We start from the raw sequence: 21,122 nt of genomic DNA, 5'->3' as shown, positions 1-21,122 counted from the left end.
CGCGAACTCAGCCGCCCGGCCCGCCGACTGGCGCTCACAGCCCGGGAGAGCCTTACGTCATGAAGGTGCGGCGGCTCGATTGGCCGCACGGGGCGTCCAGCCCGCCCTCTCCTCCCGGCCTATCCGCGCGCGCGCGCGTACCCCCCCTCCCTTTTTCCCGGCGCCCGCGATTGGCGCGGGCGCGCACGTAGCCAGGCCCCGCCCCGCGCACACCGCCCCGCCCCGCCCCGTCCACGCTTCCCGACCCCACCCCGCCTTCCCCAGCGCCCCACCGCGACCTGGGGAAGCGCTGAGATTCGGCAGAGCACGACCCCCAGCCTCCTCATCCCGGGACCGCGTTCCCCAGGCCTCTCCTCTGGCGGTCGGCATCCCAAGTGGAGGTCCGGGAGCCCCCTGAGCGGGCTGAGGAGAAGGCGGTCAGGTCGCAGGTGCCTTCAGTCTCTCCTCGCTCTTCCGCCTGTCAGCTATTTTCTCAAAGGTTTCAGGGGGAGTGCTGAAAATTCGGGTATCTTCCCAAACACGACCTTGTCACCCACCTCTGACCATTTTGTGGGAAGAAAGAAACAAAAGAAAAACATGTACACCTTTTTTGAACTTGCTGCCTGGTTTCCTGTATACCTGCTCTAATTGATTATTGATGGTGTAGACATATATATGAATTAGGCCAAATTACAGGATTTGACCCCTGTTATAATGGCTTTCTGGGTCACTCTATCCAGACTTTTGGTGCACCCATGCTTCTTATTGGTTCTTCCTAATGTATTCTACATTCTGGACTTACAGGAATCTATTGGTAGGGTCACAATGTTGTCATCAGTGTTGGGATGCTTCCTGCTCTGTGATGTGTTTTCACATCCTAGCTCTAAGACACTTGTAAGTTAAATAATAACATTCATAATACTGTCTTTAAGGAGAATAATCACATAAGGCTGATATTTCTTCTAACACTGAAATCATGTACAGATTTTCGAGGGGGAAAAACAACGTTGAAAGCTCACTTTCCAAGAGAACCTGCCTGTTGGATATGTTGCAGAGCCCTTCTCGGGTGCCTCCTCTATGCTTACGTCCACTTGTAACCTTTGAGACTAAGGCCTCTACTCTTCCTGGTGACATCATCCCTGGGCCCAGTGATGTGGTCTGCCTGTGAGAGACCAGGAATAATTCTCTAAAGTTGGTAAGTTAGATTGTCATCTTTTATACAGTCAAATTCCTCAATTACAAAAAAAAAGACTACAAACCTAAATGATAGGAGAAAACACTATATTTAAATGGCATCTCTTACTTTCTATTCATGTCATGTGATCCTTCCTGAACAATCAACACTGGGTTTTTTTGTTCCCCTATGATTGTTTGTGTGTGTGTTTTTGACACATGATTCAAATGAAACATCCATTTTCACCTTGGGATGTGAGGTGGTAACATAAATCACATGTTTGTAGCATTTCTACTTTAAAAAGTATGATTCACTTTTTTTTAAAGCAAGCAAGAAGTTATTAAGCACAGCAAAAATATACTTAGGACAGTGAAACAAGGAAGCACATAGAAGAAGTAGCAGGAGACCCTAGGCAGGGCTGCCGTGGCTCACTGGGAAGTCAGAGAAAGGGGGGGAAAGGTGGCCTTGGAGACAGGTTCAGGGGGTTAGCCCAGGACAAGCTGCCCCTGCCCATTGCTCCCCTGGTTGCAAGTCTCATGGGGTCCCTTACAGGTTAGAGGGGGGTCCCTTAAAGGTGGGTGGGGGAAGAAGAGTGAGGGGAGGGAGAGCCCCAAGATCAACTTTTAAAAACCATTTTAACAAAAGTTTCTCAAATCATGTCAAGCAGTTACAAGTCCCTCCTATCCTACCTAAAAACCCTTTCCTTCTCCCTCTAAGGATGGTTCTACTCCTCTCCCAATTGTTTTCATAGCATGGAGGCTGGTCTCTGCTTCCAGGTCTCCTTACCCCATCACTCATTATGCCAACAGACATTTCCTTAAAAAGCCTCCTCCCCACAAGACTTGTTGGCCGCCCCAGAGGGTGAAGTCCACATCGTGTTCCATGGACTAGAAGGCCCTAGCCTGCTTCAGTCTGTCCTGTCCAGCCCTAGGTCAGACACCCTAACTTTTCAATCACACTCAAGTAGCAAGTATTTTGAAATCACTGCGGTGCTTCCTGGGTGTAGGTGGGAATAATACATAGGCTTTATAGGGCTTTATCGGTTACTGAAAGGCAAATCAACTGACAGTCGCCATAGTGTGTGGTGAGTCCTGTTAAAGACCAGAACAAAACAGAATCATGGGTTCCCAGATGTTTGCTGTTCCTGAAGTTGAGTGTGGGGCATATTTTCATTCCTGAGCACTGTGGGACTTTAGTGTCCTTTTATCTGTGCTTTTTCCTCTGCTGGAAGTGTCCTTCCTCTGCTTCCACTTCTGTTAAAATCTGGCTAATTTCTCAAACTACAGCTCAAATGTCAACCATAAATCTTTTCCGATTCACTCTGGGTCCTCTTAGCAGTCTGTTCATAGCTCTGTTAAAGTTGCTAGAACAATATTTGCATGACTGTCCGCCAAACAAGGGAGGAGGCTCATAAGAGTGATATCTAGCACCATGTGGGGGGTGGAGGGTGGGGACATAGGACCTCCTTAAAAATTTCTGTTGATTTAACATGAGAAAAGCAAGATATTATTCTCTTAGTAAAAGCCTAAATTTCAGCTAATATATGGGAACATCCTTTCCTTTGTTTTTTAAAGGAAATTTTAATAATGCCTTTTTTAAAAAATATATTTTTATTGATTTCAGAGAGGATGGGAGAGGGAAAGAGAGATACAAACATCAATGATGAGAGGGAATCATTGATCAGCTGCCTCCTGTATGCCCCACACTGAGGATCCTGCCTGCAACCCAGGCTTGTGCCCTGACCAGGAATCAAACCGTCAACTCCTGGTTCATAGGTGGACACTCAACCACTGAGCCACGCCGACAGGGCCTTTTCTTTTCTTTGCTGTGAAAAAAACACCTTTATCCATGGTTTATTTTCCATTATTGAAAATTATCTTACTTGTATGTTAGCAAACTCATTTGCTATGCTCAAATTTTATTTCTAATAGTGTGGAACTATTCATTTACTAATTAATTAAATACTCAGCAAGTCCCTACTCTACCTCGGGGGGTGGGGGCTGTACTAAGTTCTGGGGAGATGCACAGCACAGACCAGAAGTCAGGTGAGCAGTGAGGGATAAAGAGAATTAAGGATGACTATGGAGTATGCACAGAGTGCCCAGGTAGCAAGCACATGGCAGGGGCTGCAGCCAGCTTGGGAAGGAATCAGAGAAAGTGATAACTAAGCCAAGGCCAGAGAGACAGGAGTTGGGGGGCTGCCAGCAAAGCCCCCAGCAGGGAGGGAGAGACCAATCCTGGTCAGAGAACAGAAGTGTTTGAACACGGCAAAGCATAAAGCCAAGTTAACAAGGAGGAAGTGGGCACAGGAGCCCAGAGGGGTAAGCAAGGCAAGAACCCCAAGGGTCTTGTGAGCCACTTAAAATGTTTGAATTTGATAGTCAAGATTTTAAATAATAATTAAAAAAAAGATTTTATGATGAGGCAAGATGGGGTATGTAAAAGGTTTTAAGTTCTGGAGGCTCTCTGCCCCCAAAAGCCATGCAAATAGAAATACAATAAGGAACTGGCTTAGGTAGAAATATCAAAATGGATAATGACAGTAATACATTAGAATACATTGGGGGAAAAAAGAGTGCATGAGTTTATACTAAGAATATAAATAAAAGTGTAAATGACACAAGTATAAGTTATCAACAGTTCTATTTTCTATTCTATATTTTTATTGACTTTAGAGAGAGAGAGAAGAAGAGAGAAATAGAAACATCAGTGATGAGAGAAAATCATTGATCGGCTGCCTCCTGCACGCCTCCCAACTGGGGATGGAGCCTGCAATCCAGGTATGTGTCCTGACAGAGAATCGAACCTCCTGGTTCATAGGTCTACACTCAAACACTGAGCCACCCTGGCTGGGCACCATTTCCATTTTATACATAAGGAAGGTGAACCTCAGAGACATAAAACAATCTGCCCAAAATTCCCTTGCTAGTGAGGAGAAAGCCAGACTGGAACTCCAGATTCAGTGTGTTTCCCCCTACACCATAATGTGTTCCATGTTCTGTCAGTGGAATGGAAGTCTGTTTGGGGAAACTTCACATTTCATTCAGTGGAAATGTTTTTTGCTATACCTTGCTTCTTAACGTAGCAAAGTGGAAGACAAATAGCTTTCTATATAAAGACTTAACCAGACTTAATCTATTGCTCACTGATTAAAATACAGTCAGACTGTGACATCTGTGCCCAGAAAAGAACAGCTTCAATTCCTCCTGAAGACATTAGAGTGTTGTATGGGTCCAGCTCTGGTTATATAGCATTTGTGAATGGAGATATGAGTTATTTTAAGTCTACTTGAAATGAGAATTCTTTTAGTCTTGAAGTCTTGATCCTATCACCAGACCTTAGTGTGTTTGCTGAAATGCAGGTGGATGTGGCTCTTCTTGATATGCTTCCATACCTGCCCCCCTAAAAACAGGACTATTCAGTGAATACCTATACAGAAATTTGTTGTTGTTTTTCTTTTAATATATTTTTATTGATTTCAGAGAGGAAGGGAGAGGGAGAGAGAGACAGAAACATCAACGATGAGAGGGAATCATTGATCAGCTGTCTCCTGCATGCCCCACACTGGGGAGAGAGCCCGCAACCCAGCATGTGCCCCTGACTGGAATTGAACCTGGGACCCTTCAGTCTGCAGGCTGATAACTACTGTGTTTGAGCACCTTCACATATGTTTCTTGTCATATCTATTTTCCCTTGGCTAATTTAGATCCAGATTTATTACAAGAAGTATCTGTTGGAGACAGCTTAGAAATGGAATGAGGTGGGGTGGGGGGGTAATTATGTTAAAGAAAATAGGAGGTTATAGAAGAGGAAACAGGGAGACAAAGGTAAAGAAGGGGATCAAACTCCTAGACTCTCCTAGGAGCCTGACCCCCCTCATTTTTCCAGGATCAGATTCCATAAGCATCACCCCACCCCCTTTTCTTCTCTCTGAACCACATCCATTTTTCTAGGTCCCAATTCCTTCCAAATAACTTATTTTAACAAGATCTTCTTTCCCAAACATCATATTTGTACACACTTAAACCAGAGGATAAAAAGAGACTTTGGCCCTAACCAGTTTGTCTCAGTAGATAGTGCATCGGCCTGCGGACTCAAGGGTCCTGGGTTCAATTCCAGTCAAGGGCATGTACCTTGGTTGTGGGGCACATCCCCAGTAGGGGGTGTGCAGGAGGCAGCTGATAAATGTTTCTCTCTCATCGATGTTTCTAACTCTCTCTCCCTCTCCCTTCCTCTCTGTAAAAAAAAATCAATAAAATATATTTTTTTAAAAAGAGAGAGAGAGCCCTGACAGGTTTGGCTCAGTGGATAGAGCGTCGGCCTGCGGACTCAAGGGTCCCAGGTTCGATTCCCGTCAAGGGCATGTACCTTGGTTGCGGGCACATCCCCAGTAGTGGGTGTGCAGAGGCAGCTGATCGATGTTTCTCTCTCATCGATGTTTCTAACTCTCTCTCCCTCTCCCTTCCTCTCTGTAAAAAAATCAATAATAATAATAATAATAATAAATATATATATATATATATGAAGAAGAAGAAGGAGAAGGAGAAGGAGAAAGAAGAAGAAGAAGAAAGAAAAAAAAAAGAGAGAGAGAGACTTTGTCCTGGAAGTTAATTTTCTTTCAGATGGAACCATCTCTACAAAGTATAGAAGGTAGTGGGTTACCAAATCTATAGTGGGAGTATTACTAATATTCAGCTTTGAGTGAGTCATCATAAATGATCATCACAAATATGGGAAGTTCTTTTAATTTCATGATTTAATGACATTTTTGGTACCATGGTCCCCTGTCTTGGGTTATCACATTGAGGGAAGCCAGCTGACATGGTATAGGGACATCCCAGCAGCTCTAGAGAGGTACCTGTGGCAGAACCGAGACTCCTGCCAAAGGCCATAGAGGCTCCCTGGGAAGTGGGTCCTCCAGCTCCAGCGCAGCCTTCAGATGAGATCACACACAGCCCAAGCTGCTTCTTGCCTGAGCCTTGCATGAGAACTAACCAGCTGTGCCATTCTGAGTTCCTGACTCCTTTTTGAAAGGGTAAGCTGGACCCTTGCTTGTGGTGTATTATTCTGTGGGTTGGGCTCAGCCAGCCTCCCTCCTGTAATTCGTCTAACTGTGAGATGCACGTTGGTGCCTTTTCCCAAGAGAGCATTTTGAACATACATGAGAAGTGAATCAGAAGCTAGTTTTCAGCCTTAATTCTAAATGAGAGTGATTTCTGTCAAGTGTTCTTTTTAATGAGAGTTGATTGGTTGAGTTAAGATTGACTTTATAAACTACTAGAGGCCCGGTGCACAAAATTCGTGCACGGAGGGGGGTTGTCCCTCAGCCCAGCCTGTACCCTCTCCAATATGGGACCCCTCAAGGGATGTCCGACTGCTTGTTTAGGCCCGATCCCTGGGATCGGGCCTAAACAAGGCAGTCGGACATCCCTCTCACAATCCAGGACTGCTGGCTCCCAACTGCTTGCCTGCCTGCCTTCCTGATTGCCCCTAACCACTTCTGCCTGCCAGCCTGATCACCCCCTAACCACTCTGCTGCCAGCCTGTTTGCCCCCAACTTCCCTCCTCTGCAGGCCTGGTTACCCCTAACTGCCCTCTCCTGCAGGGTTGATCACCTCCAACTGCCCTCCCTTGCAGGCCTGGTCCTTCTCAACTGCCCTCTCCTGCTGGCCGTCTTGTGGTGGCCATCTTGTGTCCACATGGGGGCAGGATCTTTGACCACATGGGGGCAGCTATATTGTGTGTTGCAGTGATGATCAATCTGCATAGTACTCTTTTATTAGATAGGATAGAGGCCTGGTACAGGGGTGGGGGCCAGCTGGTTTGCCCTGAAGGGCATCCTGAATCAGGTGGGGGTTCCCTTGGGGTGTGGGGTGGCCTGAGCGAGGGGCCTGTGGTGGTTTGCAGGTGGGCCACGCCCCCTGGCAACACAAGTGGAGGCCCTGGTATCTGGAATTTATTTTCCTTCTACAATTGAAACTTTGTAGCCTGGAGCGGAGCCAAGCCTGGGGCTCCCTCCGAGGCCGGTAGCCATTTGTGTTGGGATTATAATTGAAACTTTGTTGCCTTAAGCGGGTGGGCCCGGCCAGGGTGTGTGAAAAGCTTTGCTTCCCCTGTTGCCGGCAGCAACCCTGGCCTGCTCTCTCAAGCTCCATTCTGCAGCCATTTGTTTGAATTTGTTTACCTTCTATAATTGAAACTTTGTAGCTTGAGTGGAGGCTTAGGCCTGGCAAGGGCAGGCGGAAAGCTTGGCTTCCTCTGTTACCTAGGAAACCTTGCTCTCTGTGGCTGTAGCCATCTTGGTTTGGGTTAATTTGCATACTCGCTCTGATTGGATGGTGGGCGTGGCTTGTGGGTGTGTCAGAGGTATGGTCAATTTGCATATTTGTCTATTATTAGATAGGATAGTGTTTCTTTTTTCCTTCACAAAGTTGTTGCAGGAGAAGTGGGCAGTGAGAGTGATAGATATTGAGAATTAGTACATAAGATGCTGCAGGAAAATCAGGAAAGCAATGGGAGAGCAACACCATTTGTGTAGTAATTGTAGTTGTTTCTGATCTTGCCAAACTATAAGCCCAAGATTCCAGAGACTGTTATCTCTAGCACCTGCAAATGCTTAGCATCTCAACTTTCATGCCCTGAGGGATGTGTGTGGCTGGGTCCTAGGAAAACTTAGCTCTTCAACATTCTTGCTGAGGGAGGAAAGCATCCTGAGTAGGCGAGTGGGGCGCAGAGAGGAAAGAGGAAATGTGGGGTGAGAAGACATGCACACAGCTGACTCCAGTGCCTCAGAAAACAAGGGAGAATGTTAATAGCATGACCCAAAATCAGTCTTACTGGCATATAACGTGTATAAGTTAGAAAAATATGAACCAAAAGGACAGGAATTCTGAAGTTAGGCTTCTCCACCAACACAGTTGTCTTTCTTGAGGATTATCAATAAGCTTCTGCACATTGGGAACTCTAATTATTCACACACTTAACACCGTGTCGCTAAAGGCTAAAACTTCCAAATTCACCTGAAGATGGGCATATGTATTGATCAATGGTTGCCTCACTGCAAGTAGGGAAATCTAGTCTGGCATGGCTCTGTCTCGTCATTGATATTTCTATCTATCTGTCCCTCTTCCTTCCTCTCTGAAATCAATAAAAATATATAGTTTTTTAAAAGTAGGGAAATCTATAAATAGTCTAATTAATACAATTATATTAGTTTGTCCATCACACTTTCTTTGGTAAGTGGTTGTTTAGTTTTCACAACAAAGAAAATGTGGAAATCTGGTTTAGCATCATCGGCCTGAGGTTACAACCCTTAGAAAATATTGGGAGGGGACATGGGCCTTGGAGTGAGCAGATTTGGATTTGAACCTCAACTTCCACACTGGCCCCCTCCCAGTCTGATGGACCAGTGCCTGTCATTTGTGTTGAGGTGGAGAGGGGGAGAGAAACAAGTTTCCCTTCCTGCCAACACTGTAGCTTTGGATGTTTATTCCTGGCCTCTAGAGTTGTGCTGACCCTGCCCTGCCCCGTCCCTGGAGTTGGCTTCCTGGGCATGGCTGGCCCTGCACCTGACTCTGAGTCTCTGTGTCTCATCTTGAAGTCCTTCTGGTGCTCTTTAGTTTCTTATTAAAATCAGTCCATAAACAGTTTGTTAAAAGCTAGTGTCTGAATTTATATTTTCTTCTGCAATCTCTAATCTTCCCTTAGTCCCATCCAATGTATGTTTTATCTTAGACATTGTAGTTTTTATCTTTAGAAATTTGACTTGGGCCTTTCTTTTTATTTTTATATATCTCTATTTAACATGATTTACTTTTAACCTACTTGTGACTTAATATTTAAAGTGGATTTCTGGCCCTTCTGGCATAGCTCAGTGGTTGACCGTCGACCTATGAACCAGGTTATGGTTCAATTCTGGGTCAGAGCACATGCCTGGGTTGTGGACTCGATCCCCAATGTGGGGCATGCAGGAGGCAGCTTATCGATGATTCTCTCTCATCAATGATATTTCTATATCGCTCTCCTTTCCTCTCTGAAATCAATAAAAATATATATTTTAAAAAATAAAGTGGGTTTCTAGTAGGCTCTATATAGTTGGGCGTTTTTAGTTGTTTTCAGTTCACTTATATTTAATGTGAGAATTAATGTGATTAGGTTTAAATTAATAACATGTGTTCTATGCTCCCCTTTTCCTCTTTTTCTACCTTCTTTTGTAGTAACTGAGTATGTTTTATGATTATCTCCTTTGTTAGCTTATTAGCTATAACTTTGTTATTTAAGTGGTTTCTTGAGTTTACATTATTAGCTTATCAGCATAAGTTCAAGTGTTATTATACCTCTTTATGTATACCAACAGAATGTATAGTATACTCTATTTTCTGTAACAAGATCAGCATATTATTAAATTTGCCTGATCCAAAATTATATTCCTTCTACCATGATCCTGAAAATCTTTCTCAAGTTTCTATTAAACACATAAGCAACATATAAAAAAGATAAATACTTCATGGCTACATTGGATTTATCCAAAGAATGCAGAGTAGGTTAAAATGTGTCTAATTTTCTATGTGATAAAATTTACCAGTATATCTGGGTGCCATAACAATTACCACAGAGTGGATAATTTAAATAACAGAATTATTTAAACTAGAGGCTAGAAGTCCAAGATCAAGGCTCCAAGCAGATTCGGTTTCTGGTGAGATCCTCTTTGAGGCTTGTAGTCAGTTGCCTTCTGCCTATGTCATCACTTGGCCTTTCCTTAGTTTGTTTGCATCTTAACTGACCATTCCCACTTAGCTTCTCTCTAGCCTTAGGCTCAAAGGCCTTAAGGTTCAAACCATCTCTGCCCATCCTGAGGGGAGATATGGCCCGCTTGAGATTCTCAGTAGCGAAACAGTTTGTGTAGAACCCCTGGAGAATGTTGCACAGTCGGGGCTCAGTGGTTTAAATGGCTTGGAAATGGGGTGACACGGGCGTTTTTAGTAGCTATTGAGTTAATTTTTTAAAATGTTTGGTAGCATGCTGCAGTGAAATTATCTGGGCCTAGAGGTTTTAATATTTTGAGCAAAGTACTTGCTTTCTACATATGGTTTGATGGTATGTCAGTACAAGTCACGCAAAGAAAATGTAAGTTGGTACATACTAACTTGCTGAAACTTTAATGATTTTTCATATTTCATACAGTGATTTAGTATTTATGCATATGTATTTTCTTTGATCATCATACCAATGTTGTGAAATCAATGGGGCAGGATTAGTCTCATCTTTCAATTTTATTTCAGTTAAAGAAACAGGCTCAAAGGTTGAATGACTCAGCCAAGTTCACTTAATAAGCTGGGAAGGAGCAAAAACAAGCTTGTCATTCAGATTTTCTGATTCACTTTTTTTTTCATGATGGGAAATGTGAGATTATATTTCCTTAGTGTTTTAAAAAAATTAAGCTATCCTAGAAAGACAGGTGAACATCAAGTGTGTTTGTGAAAATTGATTGCCCCTAGTTATTACTTCATAGAAGCATGAGTTCTCAAAGCACATACGCTCCCACAAGCATTTTTTAAAATATATATTGTGAAAGGAGTTCTGGGGGAGTTTTTAAGCCCAGTAACAGAGAGACTCTTAAAGACACAGGTCTATATTATGGTCTTACAGTTTTGTTCACATATCATCTTTTTGAGACTAAAGGTCCAGACCAGTCTAGCCCCTATGAAGTATGTCATTAGGTTAACTCCACCTGTAACTACACATTCTACCATGTCTAGTAAGCAGAGAGGGCAGTTGGAGATGGGCAGGAAGTAGGAGGACAGAGCAGCAGGCTTTCCATTTGTTCCCCCACAGACAGCCTCTCTTCACCCTGGTATCTGCATCCCTTGCCAATGCTCAGAGGTAATGAGATAATTAAGAAGAAAGGCAAATAGTCAGTAGTTATATTTATACTTCACAAAATGAATACACACACACGCACACATGCTCAGAAAGCTCTGCTTTCTCCTTTCAGAATATCCAAATCTTACACATCCTTCACAGTATTACTCACATATCATCTCTTCTCGAAGCCTTGTACAAATGGGGTTTCCCCTGCCATCAGCATGTTTACACACTTCTTTTTCTTTTTCATTCTTTTTTTTTACATATTTCTTTGCAGTATTGCTTGCATGTTCACTCTCTGAATAAACAATAAGCTCTTAATTTCTGGGATCAGATTCTGTATGAGTTTATTCACTGCCCAACTCAGGATATTGGATACAGGTGTGCAGGCCACCATTTGGTCAACTGGTCTACTTGCTACACCCTAGGTGTGCCTAGTGCTTTCCCCATTCGTTCCTAACCGGGCTCTTTCCTCTACTTAGAATGTCCTTCTCAGTTCTATGAGCTTTGTCCCTGGGCTATTCTAATGAGGGCAAGTCTGTTAAGGAGCAGGAGCGGTTGTGCTTAAAAAAGGTGGTGGGGAGGGGATTTATTGCCTCCCCACCCTTTCATATGCACATTTCATATAAGCTGAAATGCTAAAGGAATCGTATCAATGACATCCATATAGCCACCACTCTTGTTCAACTGTTTTTATTGTATACTAGAGGCCCGGTGCATGAAATTCATGCACAGGGCGGGGGTATCCTTCAGCCCAGCCTGCACCCTCTCCAATCTGGGACTCTTCGAGGGATGTCCGACTGGGATGGGGCCTAAACAGGCAGTTGGACATCCCTCTCATAATCCAGGACTTCTGCCTTCCAACTGCTCGCCTGCCTGCCTGCCTGATTGCCCCCATCCGCTCTGCCTGCCAGCCTGATCACCCCCTAACCACTCCCCTGCCAGCCTGATCGACTTCTAACTGCTCCCCTGCTGGCCTGATTGCCCCTAACTACCCTCCCCTGCAGGCCTGGTCCCCCCCAACTGCCCTTCCCTGCAGGCCTGGTCCTCTCCAACTGCCCTCCCCTGCTGGCCTGGTCCCCTCCAACTGCCCTCCCCTGCAGGCCTGGTCGACCCCAACTGCCCTCCTCTGCCAGCCCGGTCACCCCTAACTGCCCTCCCCTGCAGGCCTGGTCCCTCCTAACTGCCCTCCCCTGCTGGCCATCTTGTGGCAGCCATCTTGTATCCACATGGGGGTGGCCATCTTGGACCACATGGGGATGGCCATCTTGTATGTTGGAGTGATGGTCAATTTGCATATTACCTCTTTATTATATAGGATTGTTTTGAATGGTTTGTACTTACTTTACCTTACAATTCTTTTTCAATTAATAAAGTAGCAAAAATGAAAGTACTTATAGAAAAAGCCATTAGGTCCAGGGTCTGGGCCCAGGCCTGGCAGCTCTGGGTGGCTGCGTGAGAGCTCCCTTCCACCCCTGTGTGCTGGCTCGCCTTTGGACCAGCTTCTCTCTTAGCTTCCTGCTGAAATCAGTCTTGCCCAGAAACCTGGCCTATTTGGCTAAACTCTTGACACTCTTTGCCAGTCTTCCTTCCTCTCCCCCTTATCCTTCCTCTCCTTTCTTTCTGTTCCTGGAACTATGCAGGTGCCTCCCTGCAACTCTGAGTATCATCCACTGTTTATTTTTGCTGCCATGATCCATCTTCTTATTGCATTCTTCCAGGAAGTGAGTTTCTGTCCAGGTCAAGTCTGAATACTTCATATTGGATTGTAGGGCCAGCCTGATACTCTGGGTTAGCACCCTCCTCCTCAACCCTGGTTTCCCCTCCACCCTTTCCCAAGGTCCATGACCCTGTGGTCTTAATATGGGATGTGGTGGGTGAAAGTCGCCTCATTCCTCTAAGTGGCTGTAAGCATCATTAATGTGTCCCATGCTCTGTCTTCTTAAATTGTAGTTATCTAAAAACATCTGCTTTTCCTTACCAAACTTTAATCTCTAAGTGGCATAAATAATTTCTCACATGCTTTTTCTCAGCCATAGTGTATCTATAAGAAAAAGTGTTCATGTATTTCCTAAATTTATTGATTGAATTTACTGGCATAAGAAAGGAATAATTGTGGTAGAGTGGACTTAGAAAGGCTTGAAAGCATCATGGTGATCTGGATTTAAAATAAGGGCTGGTCCTAATGGGGAGGAGGAAGGTGGGAGGCTCTGAGCAAAAGCACAAGGAGAGAGGCACCTCCTGCAGACAGAGGAATGCACATGTCAACACACTGGTAAATACAGGTGTGCATGGTGGGGACCAGGGCAGTGCCTGGTGGAGCAGAGGGTCAGCTGGGGAAAGCTGAAGTGTTAAGATAGGTAATGGAGTGTGTGAAGAGGAGGGTAAGGGGTATTTCAGGAAGAGCTTTGAGCTACAGGTGAACATAACATGATGACTGCTTCTCTGGATAGCAACATGCAGGATATAGGAAGGTAAGGAGGCCGAGGTAAGGAAGGAAAATGATTTATGACAAATAGTATTTCACCTTAGACCCTTGTTGTTTTGTTTTGTTTTGTTTCTGTTTTTTCCATCTTGGACTCTTTGTTCCTTTGGGCAAAGGGGACACCCTCTCCTCACATTGGCTTGGAAGATGGCAAACTTCAACTTTTAGTTTTGCAAAGAGAAGCCAGTTTTTTTAAGTCAGAAGTTTGGTATGTGCTAAATGTGTTCACTAACTCTTCTAAAGGTAATCGGGAAAGAAATAAAAACAGAACATCTGATTAGGACGGTATTGAGTAAGACCAGTATTTGAGATTCCTTCCTAGAAGTCAAATTGTTCCAGCAAGGTAGGTGAATGGGCCAGTGCCACCATTCTTTCCACATTCCGGAAAGTTTAAGAATGTTCTTACTTAGAAAATCACTGGAAAATCTGACAGAAGTACATGGCCTGAATAATTTCCAGGGATTTTATTAGTGTGTGCTTTTTGCAGGAATCCAGAGTAAAGCCTTTCCTCTGGTTCCACTAGATTGCATCACTGTTCTTGCTATACTGGATACCGAGGGCGATAAACACTCTTAATTCCTGTCACTCCCTTCTTACAGCCGCTTATGCTTCTCGATTTGAAAACATCTCTCTTCCTATATACTATTGCCCAAAGTCCGGGGTAATCTTCAGTTACATATTCTCGAACTTCTTTCATAACCTTCAAGGAAAATACTCATATTCGGTTCTTCTGGCGAATCCACAGACAGACTGTCAGAAGCTATAGGGTTTGAACTCCACAGTTATCCCAGAGCTTGACACCGAGGCCCAGCTCCGTGACTGTGACCTCCACAGTCTGCTGCTCTGAGGGCACATGGATGCCGCTGACATTTCCTTTGGTCTGTTGGGTCGCAATTACAGTGAGTGTGAGCCTGAAGAACACACTTTAACTTTAACACAGAGGAACTGCAACCTCCTATCATGTGAGCAAGATTTAGATGGCAGGTAATGTGCTTCATGCTCAGGGATGTGCCTGCATTGGTGGGTCTCAGCATGTCTGAGGGCGGGGGGGCTCAGACCTCTTTCAGAATCTGAGGGAAGCGATGGACACTTTCCCTAGAAAGATGCCCATCAATTTTTGTCATTTAGGGCTGCACAGACAGACCAAAGGCCCTCCCATTGATCCACAGTGTGAATCCCGCCTTAGGGCTTGGACTGTGGCCTCTCCAGATCCACACCCTGAAAGAGCCTGTGACACAGTGAACATTCAACACCCACTCAGCAATAGCAGAGCAAACAAGGAGCTTAGTCATTGTCTTGTCCAAATAACATTGAAAATCCCAGGAATATTTGTTTTCTCCCACTTATTTGTCATACTTTGATTTTAGTTCAGGGGGACAGGTTTATGTTCCACACTGGAGCAGGGGAACATGGGGCCCCTGGGTCCAGTTGGGGGAGGTGATTGGTTCTGGCACTGTGTTCAGAGTCTGCACACAGCAGTCTCCACCACCCCTGCCTCCCTCTGTGTCCTCACTGACTCCTTGCTACCACAGACCTCCTCTGCCTCTCAGACCACCGGGCTTTCTCCTGTGTATGCTGTCATCTCTTCTGAAATTCCCTTTCCTGTCATTTTGTAACCAGCGAAAACCAGAGAGCCAGGGCTTGCCCTGAGAAAGGAAATAGAAAGGGGCTAAGGGAGAATAAAATGGGGCAGTTTGGGTGGCCAGGGATGGACTTCCCTGAGGTGGTAATATTTAAGCCGAAACTTGAAGGGTTTCAGGCAGATGGCATAGCATGCTCAAAGGCCCTGAGTGAGAAAGGGCTGGGCAGGGTCCCAAGAGTGAAAGAAGGCTATACTACCGGTCTCAGTCAACCTGGGCTGCCCAACAGAATACACAGACTAGGGGCTTAGACAGACATTCATTTCTCAGTGTAGAGGCTGGAAGTCCAGGGCCAAGACAATAGCAGATCTGGTGTCTGATGAGAACCCACTTCTTGGTTCATAGATGGTGTCTTCTTGCTGTGTCCTCACATGGTGGGAGAGGCAATGGAACTCTCTGGAGTCTCCTTTATAAGGACACTTATCTCATCATGAGGACTCCACCCTCATGACCTAGGTCACTCTCCAAAGCCCACCTCCTACTACTGTTCCCTTGGGATTAGGATTCAGCACATGAATTTGGGGAACTCAGACATTCATCCCATGGCACTAGCTGAAGGTGTGAGTGAAGGGAGAGGTTGGGGCTGTAGGAGGTGTGCGGCCATATAAGGAGTTGAGCATCTCATGGTAAAGATTTTGGAGTTTATTCCAATAGGGGATCATTGAGCATTTTAAATCAAGACGGTGAGATTATCTGATTAGGATTTAGGAACATCATTGCTCATATTTCTTCTGGGCACAAAATGGGTTGGAAGAGAACATTGGTTTCCAACTCGTGAAGATTTTGACCCAGGGCACATTTGGCAATGCCTGGAGATGTTTTGGACATCAAGGTTGGTAGGGGGCGGCGGGAGCAGGAGCTGTAGGCACTGAATGAGTGGAGGCCAGGAATGCTGCTCAACACCTTACAATGCATAGGTCGGCACTTACCCACACCCCACCCCCACGACAAAGTGTCATCCAGCCCCAAATGTCAACAGTGCTGCTGCTGAGAACCCGAGTGAGGGTGGCAGCTGGCCAGGTGGACTTGAACCAAGCCGGCAGCCACACAGCTAGGGTGGTGGACAGCTTCCAATAGATCGCAAAGATGGAAAGCAGGATTTGCTGACTGATTGCAAGTATGGGGACAGGAGGCAGAAATCAGCAGGAGCCTCATGTTTCTGAGCAACCATGCTAAGAGTGGATTTACTCATATGGGGGATACTAGGAGACTGTGGGGGTGAGAGAAGCCAAGATTTCTGTTTGGATGTGTTTGGTTGGAAGTAAGCACAAGACATCCAAGGGCAGGTGTCAAGTCAGTTGTCTGAAAGTCAAAGGAAACATGAGGACTAATGTAAAACTATTGGAGTTTTCAATATATGAGGCTAGGAACCTTTGAAACTGATGTGATTGCTTAGGGACGTGAGAAAAGAGAACTGGAAACGCAAGGTACAGCCCTGGGGTTCACTAACGTCCACTAGATGTGCCTTTATGAATTGGTCCTAACCAGAAAAACTCTCCACACTTTGAAATCCTCAAAGTTGACGAAAACTGATATTTGCTACATTACATTCTAACCTTCGTTTTTATCTTAAAACGGTATCCTCCTTTTTAAAAGCTGTACTATGACCTTCACCAACTTTCTAATCTTGGAAATGTTGACGTTGTTTATTATCAGAATAACCAAGGACACCCACTCCAGGAGCCTGCAGGATATGTGGCTCCGGTGGAATGTGGACGAGGCTGAGGTGAGGTTGGCAGGGTTGATGGAAAATTTCTGAGTCAACACATGGGCTCTGATGCTGCAGGGCCTCAGCAGAGCAACTGCGGTCCCAAAGGGGTCCTGCTGCTGCGGCGGCCATTGGCGCCGTCTGCATGCGAACGGCACTCGGCAGAATCCGGAGCACAATGGGTTTGCCACTGCTCTTGTCGAGACACACAGACATTCATTCTGAATTACCAGGTATACCAACATCCCATGTGAACAGGTAGTTTTACGACGTTGGTCCGAATATCCTGGCTCTGAACCTCAAACTCTAACTTTAGGCCTAAAGAAAACAACAACAGACAGGTTTGCCTGGTAATGAAAGCGAGATGTTCTGTCACAGCACAGTGCAGCCACTAAGAAACAACTGTCATCTAAAAAGACGAGGGTAGGTGGTAAAGAACAACCAGCACCAAGTGGAGCCAAGACCCCCTAAGTAGGAAGTGGAGCCATTTGCCTTGAATTGGGGTGCTCACAACATCACACAGCTTGGTTTAGAAATGCTGGGGTCTCTATCCACAACAACGTCTCACTAGACTCTGAATCCGTGTCCTCCGAGGGGCCCTGTTGGTCCAGCTCCTGGACAGGGCAGGATCCAGTATTTTCCATGACCATTGATAGGCAGCCCCTGGCTTGTGAACCAGCTTAAAGAGTGGTGCCTGCACTGCCTCAGATCCGGCCACCATCGTGGGCCAATGTGGAACATTGAAAGGACCTGTAGTTTCTGAGAAAACACCAGCAAAGTAACTCTTCCTCCGCTGGTTCCTGTCCCACCTCGCCTGGGTGCACTGCCAGCTATTGTAAAGGTTCAGAGACCTGGTTCACTTCTAGGAAGGTTCAATCCACTCCTGCTGGGGAAAAGAGATGGTTATTGAGAGGGAAACGGAGCACTTGGGGGTGGGGATGAGCACGGCCAGTGTGGAAGGGGTTTGGCACAGTGGCCGTGATGCGTCCCGTGAAAGACGTGCACGGAAGGAGGGTCTGGGTCAGATACTGTGACCAAGCCCAGCTCTGCCCAAAGCAGGGCAGGAACTTCTCTCCCATGGCCCCTCTTCTTTCTGGAGCTGCACAGCCCTGTCTGCAGGACCCCGGAACCAGGCTGGGCCTATCCACAGACATCACATACAGCCTAGTGGCAAGGATGACAGGGAGGGCCTGTCTTGGCAGCCTGACCTCCACTGTGAACTCGACTGAGTTGCTTACCCTTTCCAAACCTCAGTTTACTGATCTGTAACATGGGGATCATGCCATCAGAGTTAGGTCACTCAGGAAACAGGGGCTCTTATTTATTCACCCCAAAGCCACTGTTACTATCAAATTCACCGGTCCTGATTCATTATCACTATATGTTAGGTGTTTGGTGTGATTTAATGCATATAGAGATACTTTGAAAAGACATAGGATTCACCCTCAGTTGTATTTGGTGAGTCAGCTGAAATACCATGGGTGACATTATTCCAAATGTCAGACGTGGATTAGCTTTGGGACTATGACTTATTTATAGCCTGAGGATCCCCTGAGCCACCTTCAGAGATACTAGTAGAAAGCCTCAAAGAATAATTAATGTAAGTCCCTCACGTTTATCAGAAACTGCATTCAGCACCACTGAAAACCCCTCTGTGTGAAATTACCAAGCAGTCTTCTGCCCTGGGCTGTGTTTGTGTTTATTTCTGGAGAATAGTGACTCACCAAATGCTGAAAATATTGCTCCTGGGATTTTTGTGACGGCTACTCTAGGTTTCCCTTCCCGCAGTGCCACTTCACTTAATTATAGCATAATCGTAACCTGCAGTGTTTCGGCATATTCACACTGAGAAGGTGCATTTATATTTCTGTTGTCAGTGGGCACTTCTTGAAGAAAATACGTGGTATTTGCTCCTTGAGTTCTTGCAGCTATAGACAAACAACACTGCTATTTAAAGGCCCAAAGTTCACTCCTTCGGGACAGCCTTCTGTCTTTCCTCTGCCAAGTACTCCAGTTAGCACATTCCCTCTACCCAGGACTCAAGTGTGCCCAGTCTGCAGTCCAGCCAGGAACAGGCTACATAAATTGTGATTAAGAGTCTCTTCCTGCCCTGGCCAATGTGGCTCAGTGGTAGAGCGTCAGCTGAGCAGCGAAGGGTCCCGGGTTTGATTCCAGATCCAGGGCACGTACCTGGATTGCAGGCTCATTCCCCACCCTGGCCAAGGTGCGTGGGGGAGGCAACCCATCAATGTGTCTCTCTCTTTCTCTCTCCCTCCCCCTCCTTTCCACTTTCTCTAAGAATCAATGGAAAAAAATATAGGGTGAGGATTAACAACAACAACAAAAAAGAATTTATTCCTTTTTCATACTTACACTTGCAAGCTATGGCTGTTTTTTGTGGATTTCCTAAAGAGAAGATGAAGTTAGCCCAGACAGAGAGAATACAGAATAAAAATGTAAACACTGACTCATTCATGATCCAGAAACACTTACCTCATCAGTACACTGAACTCTTATTTTATCTTTGGGTTTTTTTGGGTGCCTTCTTTTTTTTTTTTTTTTTTTTTTTTGGTCTATTTATGTTTTTATCTCTGCCTTTTGTTGATCTGAAGGATCAATGGAAAGTGACCCTCCAGATGAAGATGAGATACCAGATCTGGAATGAGACTGGAATGAGGGAAAATGGAGATAGCAGATGCGACAGAGTCATACAACTGCGGAGGACTACTACGCCAGCTCCAAATACTCATAAACTTTGTTCTTTATTTACAAACCTGCATAGCCCTCCAGGTACCTCGGGGTCCTCAGACAGGTCAGAGTAGAAGGACCACAGGTAGGACTAGAACAATCAGCCCAGATGTGATGGTACTAATTCAGAAACAGGCAAGAACTTTAAGAAATATGAAACTAACAGAGCCTTCGGAGACATTCAGGACAATATTATATCCCCAAAATAATACTAGACTGCTCATGGAAGCACCCATACAAGAAAAGTCTGTAAGGAACTTAAAATGTAATTTTTTTACTGAAATGAATTACAGAATTCAAAGGCCCAGCTGAGTAACAGGATGGACCAAGCATATAATCCACAGGATGTGCTTGAGGAAATCTGAACACACACGAAGAACACAGGGGCAGGATGAAGGGTTTCTGCCTCCGTAGTGCTGGGCAGGGTAATTCTGACCAGAAACACCAAAAGGCGCAGCATATTAAAGTCTCCTGGAAAATGTGCAAGGACTGAACAAGATCCCAGGGAAAGATGGGAATCTACTTTAGCTCAAAAGGTATTTGCCATTGGGGAAGAAGGACTGAGAAGATTGAGCTGGCTTTGACCCAGGAGCCTGCAAGGGGGAGCCACTCAGTGACCATGGCTTAACCCCAAAGTCCTGGTGAGCCCAGAATAATCAGCTTCACAGAGACTGTATCCTGGCTGTGCGGCCTTGGGGGGCCCAGAGGTTGGAGGACTGGTTTCGGGTGCTGCTGCCCTCCAGAACATAGCTCCTTTGCTTTGTCATTTGTGGTCACTTTGCATGTAGAGAAATAATTGGGAGGCTGGAGCATAAGTATCTCCTTGGCAATATATCTTATTTTTGTTTTGTCCTGCGTTTGGTAACTATACATGAAGGACTGATTGATTACACCTGTTCAAAGTGAAAATAGAATGCAGATGAATTCAGCTGCTAACGAAACTGCTCCCAGAATAGTGTGGTGGGATATGAGCAGGTTCACTACTGATTGTCATGGTGGTTTTAGTCCTATCACTGTGAATTAAATATTTACTATGTGCCAACATTTAAAGGGTGGCAGATAACTGGTAACCCAGCAGCCAGTTATCACCTGCACATCAGAAGCTGAAGAAGAACATCCCACCTCAGTCTATCAGAGCCCTGCTGAGCATGCCTGCCCCATCGTAATCACTCCTTTTTTTCGCAAATAAAAATTATATGTATTTAATGTGAACAATGTAATGCTTTGATATATGTACACACTGTGAAATGATCATCATATCAACCTAATTAATATCTCCATTGCCTTAAATAATTACGTGTGTGTGTGTGTGTGTGTGTGTGTGTGCGTGAGTGAGTCTGTGTGTGTTGAGCACACTTAAGATTCACCAAATGTCAAGTACACAATATAGTATTGTTAACTCTAGTTATATTGTCATATATTGGTTCTCTAGGACTTATTCATCCTGCATAACTGAAACTTTGTACCCTTTGACCATAATCTCCCCATTTCTCCTTCCCTCTATCCCCTAACAACCACCATTCT

The 21,122-nt window shown here is 45.1% G+C and overlaps 1 long non-coding RNA gene across 1 annotated transcript; it reads left to right on the top strand.

Annotated features, from left to right (window-relative positions):
- The first annotated feature begins 255 nt into the window (after positions 1-255).
- LOC129150688 (uncharacterized) lies at positions 256-20,877 on the top strand. The gene is made up of 3 exons (XR_008557408.1): positions 256-428; positions 964-1,174; positions 19,463-20,877. It is a non-coding gene; the product is annotated as an uncharacterized LOC129150688 (long non-coding RNA).
- The last annotated feature ends 245 nt before the right edge of the window (positions 20,878-21,122 follow it).

The sequence above is a fragment of the Eptesicus fuscus genome, chromosome 2 (assembly GCF_027574615.1).
Source record: "Eptesicus fuscus isolate TK198812 chromosome 2, DD_ASM_mEF_20220401, whole genome shotgun sequence".
NCBI classification, from domain to species: domain Eukaryota; kingdom Metazoa; phylum Chordata; class Mammalia; order Chiroptera; family Vespertilionidae; genus Eptesicus; species Eptesicus fuscus.
This window is presented reverse-complemented; position numbering and strand designations above follow the sequence as displayed.